Source organism: Propithecus coquereli, unplaced genomic scaffold (assembly GCF_000956105.1).
Source record: "Propithecus coquereli isolate 6110/MARCELLA unplaced genomic scaffold, Pcoq_1.0 Scaffold676, whole genome shotgun sequence".
NCBI lineage: Eukaryota > Metazoa > Chordata > Mammalia > Primates > Indriidae > Propithecus > Propithecus coquereli.
Window position 1 is genome coordinate 553,983 of NW_012152796.1, and position 7,303 is coordinate 561,285.

At 41.8% G+C, this 7,303-nt stretch overlaps 1 protein-coding gene across 1 annotated transcript in view; it reads left to right on the plus strand.

The window, feature by feature from the left end:
• Positions 1-4,438: 4,438 nt before the first annotated feature.
• The window catches only part of UIMC1 (ubiquitin interaction motif containing 1), a 134,217-nt gene continuing 131,352 nt past the window's right edge, over positions 4,439-7,303 (plus strand). Inside the window, exon 1 of the mRNA XM_012660747.1 lies at positions 4,439-4,492. The gene's annotated coding sequence lies outside the window, so the exon portion shown is untranslated. The remainder of the gene's footprint in view (positions 4,493-7,303) is intronic.

Below are 7,303 nucleotides of genomic sequence, written 5' to 3' on the forward strand. Positions count from 1 at the left end.
TCTTCGTTCAACAAAAAGCCTTTTTATATGGTTATTTTTCCCTATGTGACTTTTTAAAAATTATTCCTCCAGATTTCCTGCCATGCCTTACTTAAAATTAAAACCTAATTAAAAATTTTTTTGTAGAGATGGGGTCTTGCTATGTTGCCCAAGCTGGTCTTGAACTTCTGGGCTTTAGCAATCCTCCTGCCTTTTCCTCCCAAAGTGCTGGGATTATAGGCATGAGCCACCACGCCCAGGTCATATTTTATTCTTATGGCTCAGCATAGCGCCTGACCAAGTAAGCGCAAATATTTGTTGAGGAAACGAATGAAGGAACTGGAATGTAACCACTGAAATACAAGCACTAGGAAGATAAGGGAATTTTGACTCTTCCGTTTCACGTATTCCAAGCATCTGAAATGATACCTGGCTCACAGTAGGCATTCAATAAATATTAGTGGGTAAACAAACAAACAAACAAACAAAAATATTAGTGGGTAGATGAAGATGGATAAGCACTGGTCTTTGGCTCTAGGCTTCTACTTACCTTTTTGCTCTCAGCTTAAATGTATTTCCTCAGGGAAGACTTCCCTAATAGCCTCTGATGAAATTCTCTGGTCATATTTCATAGTTTTCTGTACTTTACCTTCATGGTCATTCAACAGGTTTGTAATTATTTTTTCTTTCCCACTAGACTGACAGGGTCTGGATCTGTCTTGTTTACTGTGTCCTTAGTACCTTGTATTAGAGCACATGGTTGGCCCTCACTTTTTCTTGACTGACTGAAGAAACAACCAGATGTCTCAGAATGGAGGTTCAAAGTTCTATTAGAGGAGGAGACGTTGGTTCCAAGCTTTGGAGGATGAGTAAGAATTCTCTATGTGGAGAAGGACAGAAACTTAACTCTAGACAACGAGAAAACTCTATGTAACAGATGGCGGCATGTCAGGATGTGTAACGCTAAGGAATTGCAGCAGGAGCCTAGTCTGGGGAGGGGCAGGAACTAAACCTGGAAAGTTAGGTTGAACATACACACCTTGGGAGAGCTGTGTTTATTCAGTGGGCGGTGGTGAGCTGTGAAAGGATTTTATGCAGAAAAATGATAAGAAAAGGTTAGTATTTTACAAAAAGAGCTCTGGTGATGGTGTATAGCTGTTGTAGTAATCCAGGCATGACATGGTAGGAGCCTGAACCAAGGCGAAGGCAAAGAAGGGGGTGGTTCCAAGAGTCTTTCTGAAGTCAGTAGGACTCCATGACCCATTGAATCTGGGGAGGGAGAGGGGTTTTGTGTTGACGGTCAAGGAGGCTTACTGCTTGGGGGAGTGGATGGTAATGTCATTAACGGAGATAAGGAATACATTATACGTACAGATTTTAAAGAGAAGATAATGAATTTGGTTTTGAATGTGTGGGGTTTTAGCTTTCTGTGGGACAAGCAGACGGAAAAGCCAAGTAGGCAATTCACATCGGAGGCTAGGAACGAGGGCAGGAGATACAGATTTGGATGTCAGTCACCAAGATATAGAAAATCTCTGTAACTGGGCTAGTCATATGGGGCACTGGGAGTCCCAAACCATACAGTGGTTGATCTGAAATCACTGTGACCAGCTAGATTGAACCCTCAGTCATTTACTGATGTTTTGGAAAATACTGTGATTAGCTGCAGGAGGTTGGAAGATATGAATGAAGTCAGTTGTCAGTTTGTTGCTTTTGTCTCTTGGGCTTTTGGATTGCCCTGGTAATACCATACAAAAAAAGATAGAATGTTGATAATTTTAGAAAGCAGGTGATGTAAAAGTTTAGTTACAAAAAATATTTTGTCTATTGCACAAAATTCTTGAACCTTCCTTACCTTTGTAAGGGGAAGATTTATTTTTTAATCAGGTCTTTTTCAGTTGCAAGTGACAGAAACCTAATTTGAAATAGCTTAAGCAAAAAAAGGAAATTTATTGGTTCATGTAACTGAACTACAGGAAGGGCAAAAGTAGTTGGAATAATGATCCCCCAAAGATGTCCACATCCTAATACTCAGAACCTGTGAATAGTACCTCACATAGCAAAAGACACTTTGTAGATGTGATTAAGTTAAGGATTTTTTTCTGAGATGACACGAAACACTCAAGTTAGTGTTCCCCAGAAATGTTAGGAAATCTTTGACACATTCTAGTATTTATCAATAGGAAATTATTCCATAACAAAATTGTTTGATTTGTGTTCCATGTGACATAAGGTACACGTTAAAGTTACAACAAAATTTTAGCTTTTATTCTGGCTCTTTTGAACATCTGCCTCATCTCTCACTCACTGCTCACCAACATCTCTACCCAATGCCTCATTAACACAAGCCATCAGTTACAAAAAACAAAAGTAGGATTCCATCTTACATAGACTATCAGCTCTACTTGTAGGGACCTGTGCTTTCTTGTCTACCCTCAGGCAATGCCAGGGCGCTTTACAGCACAAAAGCCCCTGGAGTAAGGCTGAGGAAGTGAAGGATTTTGAGATGGGGAGATTATCCTGGATTATGTGTGTGGGCTGGATGTAATTACAAGTCTTTATAAGAAGGATGTGGGAGGAGTCAGTCAGAAAGAGAAGGCAATGTAATGATGGAAGCAGAAATTGGATTACTCAACTTTGAAGCTGGAGGAAGGGGCCACAAGCCAAGGAATAAAGGTAGCCACCAGAAGATGAAAAAGATGAGGAAATGGATTTTCCCCTCAGAGCCCCCAGAACAAGCAGCTCTGCCATCATCTTAACTTTAACTCAGGGAAACAGATTTCAGACTTCTGACCTCCTGAACTCTAAGAGAATAAATCTGTGTTTTTTGTTTTTTGTTGTTTTTTTTTTTTTTGAGACAGAGTCTCGCTCTGTTGCCTGGGCTAGAGTGCCGTGGCGTCAACCTAGCTCATAGCAACCTCAAACTCCTGGGCTCAAGCAATCCTCCTGCCTCAGCCTCCTGAGTAGCTGGGAGAATCTGTGTTGTTTTAAACCACTAAATTTGAGGAAATTTGTTGCAGTAGCCATAGGAGACTAATACATTGCCTCTCCTGGTTTTGGCTTTCTTTGTTTTTAGAGACAGTGTCTCCTGGATTGAAACAATCCTCCTGCCTCAGCCTCCTGAGTAGCTGGATTATAGGCTCATGCCGCCACGCCTGGCTTATTCATTTTTAATTACACAGCAGTGCCTCTAAAAATAAAATCAGAACATAATGTATACATTAAGTTTCCCTTTGTCCACTCCCAATTTTGAACCTCTAGTGCCCTTTTAAAAAATATCCTCTATTTTGTGCTTATTATGTATCCCTTAACCCTCCCAGGCCTATGGAAATGCTTTTACATGTATCTATTACCTTCAGAAACATAGGGTATTATTTGTGTAAGATAGTATATGCTTACGTAAGTGATACTGGGTATATCATTCATTCATTTTTTTAGAGACAAAGTCTTGCTCTGTTGTTACCCAGGCTGGAGTGCAGTGGGTCATCATAGCTCACTGCAGCCTCAAACTCCTGGGCTCAAGCGATCCTCCCACCTTATCCTTCCTAGTAGCTAGGACTAAAGGGTCATGCCACCATACCTGGCCAATTTTTAAATTTTTGTGTAGAGATGGGGTCTCACTATGTTGCTCAGGCTGGTCTGGAACTTCTGGCCTCAAGCGATCCTTCCAACTTGCCCTCCCAGGTTTTTCTTTTCTTTTTCTTTCTTGCTTTTTTTTTTTTAAAGAAATCATTACATCTATCTGAAGTCCTGTTTGCCCCACTTCCTTTCCCCCTACCCCTCTCTCTTGCCCCCTTATCATTACCATGGTGTGTATCCATCTATCTAGTCCATTTTATATACTTTTAGACACATATATTTTCTATAAACAGTACTGTTCTATGTACTTTTAAATTTAAATATTTTACAATATATATTTGGCATGTTGCTATTTCAATAACTCATGAGCTAGCAAATGATGATGCATATAGGACTCCTTTATCATTTTATATGTTGTGGTATTGTATTGTATTAACAGAAACATTTTATGTTTTATCCATCCATGTCTTATTGGATATTTCTTCTGTTCATATTTTTCGCAAGGAAGCAGGCTTCCTTAAATATGTCCTGTGCACACCTGTAGGAGTTTCTTTCTGTATTTTTCTAGAGGTGAAATTACTAGGTCAAAAAATACACATTTTAACTTTTACCACATCGAATTGTCCTTAAAAGAGGCTGTTCTAATTTCACACTTCCTCCTGCCATCTCTGAGTTTAGGACTGTTGCTACTCCTTGGTTTCCCGCAAATGACACGACCCGAACCCGCCTCGCGCACTTGGTACGTCCCGGCAGCGCCCCCCGCAGGGCGGATTGGTTCCGCCCCGGACGCCGCGCCTGCGCCCTCCAGAGCGCGGCCGCTCACGGTGCCTCCGCCTAGCGCTCGACCGCCAGCGCTCGACTCCTGACGTTCGGCGGCCGCTCGCGACCCCAGGGCCCCGGAGGAGGGGCTCGGCAGAGCGGCACGCGCCGGCTGGTGAGTACCTGCCGCCGCCGCACACCTCCTGCGCACCCTCTGCCCGCCTTCTCCCTCCCTTAGCGGGGCCGCGGCCCGCTCCTCAGCCAGGGGCTCACCTCCAGACGCCGATGTAGGCCTCTCTGGACGCCGACGTGGGCTTTCCCGGACGCCGGGGTGGGCCCCACTGGACGCCGAGGTGGGCTCTCCCGGACGCCGGTGCTGGCTCCTCGGGACGCCGAGGTGGGCTCTCCCGGACGCCGGGGTGGGCCCCACTGGACGTCAGGGTGGGCTTTTGCCTTCGGTTGCCGGCTCGCCCCCCTCACATCTTCAGGGCGGCCTGTATTCTCTCTGGCGTCCTCGTAGCCGCTGCTTGCTCACTGCCGGGGAGCTGTGGTCTCGTCTTCCTCACGCCGTGTTTTCCTAGAGGAGGCTCGGTCTCGCCACCTTCCCCGCGGGGCGCCCCAACCCGGACCCCTCCGCCCACCAGCTTACTATTTCGTTGGAAGTGATCCTTGCTTTCACTAATCTTTGCCAGGAAAAAAAGATTTTTCTTGGAAATTCTCATATACCACTTTACCCTCCAGCAGAGCTGGTGTGTTTCCCCTGTGCCTGTAATCGGCAGCGTTTCAAGCCTTTTATACATACGCATTTATTTAATCCTCACGACAACCTTAGGAGGAGATAGGTACTATTATTCTGTATTTGCAGATGAGGCAACTGAGAATGGAGGGCACACATCTCATCAGTGAGGGAGCTGGATTTGAATCCAGGCGGTCTGACTCCACTATTCTTGAATTTAGTCACTATATCATGCTGAGATATATAAATAACACCCCCCCAAAAGTGCAAAGTTTTCCTGTCTTTATTATCTTTGTTTTCCTGTCAAACGAGGCAGTCCCTGGTAGTTGAGTCAAAGAAAGTGTGTTTTTAGAATCAGATGCATTGAGTTTCAATTTTCAGCATGGTCATTTACCAACTTAACTGTTTGACTCAGTTTCCTCGTGTGTAAAATAGTGATGTGGATATCTACCCATGGAGTTATTAGGAAGAATAACCTCTATAATGTGTGCAAGGTACCTAGAATAGTGTCCAAGGACTCAGTGAATGATAACTAATCATATTACTCAAGGTGTGTTTGGGTTCTGTTGTTACACACTCGTCCTAAACTGTGGCTGAGTAAAATATCAGCGGTGTGTGTAGGTATGCATTTACCTTTTTTTTCCAATTACAAAAATAAGCTCATATTAATCAGTTGATAAGGAAGGAACTTGGCACCAAATTTCTTGAACATTGACTTATTTAGGGGTGAGAGTCAGCTATTCACAAAGGATTCTTCTTAAGGCCCCTATGCCTCCAGGCTTTCAATGCAATTTTGACAAGTTTGGTACCTAGACTGTCAAGATTTTAAATTATCTTGCCAGTGATTGTTCTTCAGATAGATCAAGATGACGCATGTGCTGAAAGAAAATGACAAATATCCCAAATTGGGGATTTTCAAGGACACCACCCAAAATGCTACCTGTGAAATAAATAACAAGTCTCATTATTGGGTCACCTTTCCTGTTTGTGATTTTTCTAGAGACATTTTGTTCCTAACTGTCATGATTAAGTTGCTGTTGGCATCCACACTCATTCCTCCTTCACGGGCAGTTAGTGGTGATTCATTTTAGCCTCGGTAGAAGGTAAGCCATTATTTTAGCGAGTTCTTCATCTTGAAAGGTAGTAACTTAAAAAAAAAAATACTTGAGCTATATACGGTGGCCTGCTTATTTAAATTAGCAGATCAGTGACCTTTTTATTTACTCTTTGAGAATTACTGTGGAAACAGTAATTGAGTGTAGCTAAATCTCTCGAAGCACTGGAAGTTTGGAATTTGTATCTGTGGGGTACCACTACTTAATGCTTCTTATTGATCCCTTATCTGCTATGGTTCTTTGAAAACACACATTGAGCCTGCAGTGGTCCTGTGCTAGGGTGAAAGGGTTTTTATGTATTTACATGCCTTTCAGAAATTTCACATATTTGGTGGTATAGCTTCCCTTGCTATCATGTTTGAGCATATTGGTTTAAATATATGGTACAGGAAACATTTAATAAGATGGAAACTAATCCATATAAGATGTTTTCCTAGGGCATTATGATTCCTCTTGTCTTCCCCCATACTGATTTTTACTTTCAAGTTCTACTCATGCTATTCTCTTAGATTTAAGCATCATTTTAAATTTTATATCCTCCATATAACTTTATTCAGCTATATCCTTCTGTACCTTTAATTTTATCCTGTGCATTAAATGTATATATAACATTTAATAATTTAAATATATACTTTATGCTCCTCATTCATTCAGCAAATACTTATATGTGCATACCATACTTTTAGACACATATATTTTCTATAAACAGTACTGTTCTATGTACTTTTAAATTTAAATATTTTACAATATATATTTGGCATGTTGCTATTTCAATAACTCATGAGCTAGCAAATGATGATGCATATAGGACTCCTTTATCATTTTATATGTTGTGGTATTGTATTGTATTAACAGAAACATTTTATGTTTTATCCATCCATGTCTTATTGGATATTTCTTCTGTTCATATTTTTCGCAAGGAAGCAGGCTTCCTTAAATATGTCCTGTGCACACCTGTAGGAGTTTCTTTCTGTATTTTTCTAGAGGTGAAATTACTAGGTCAAAAAATACACATTTTAACTTTTACCACATCGAATTGTCCTTAAAAGAGGCTGTTCTAATTTCACACTTCCTCCTGCCATCTCTGAGTTTAGGACTGTTGCTACTCCTTGGTTTCCCGCAAATGACACGACCC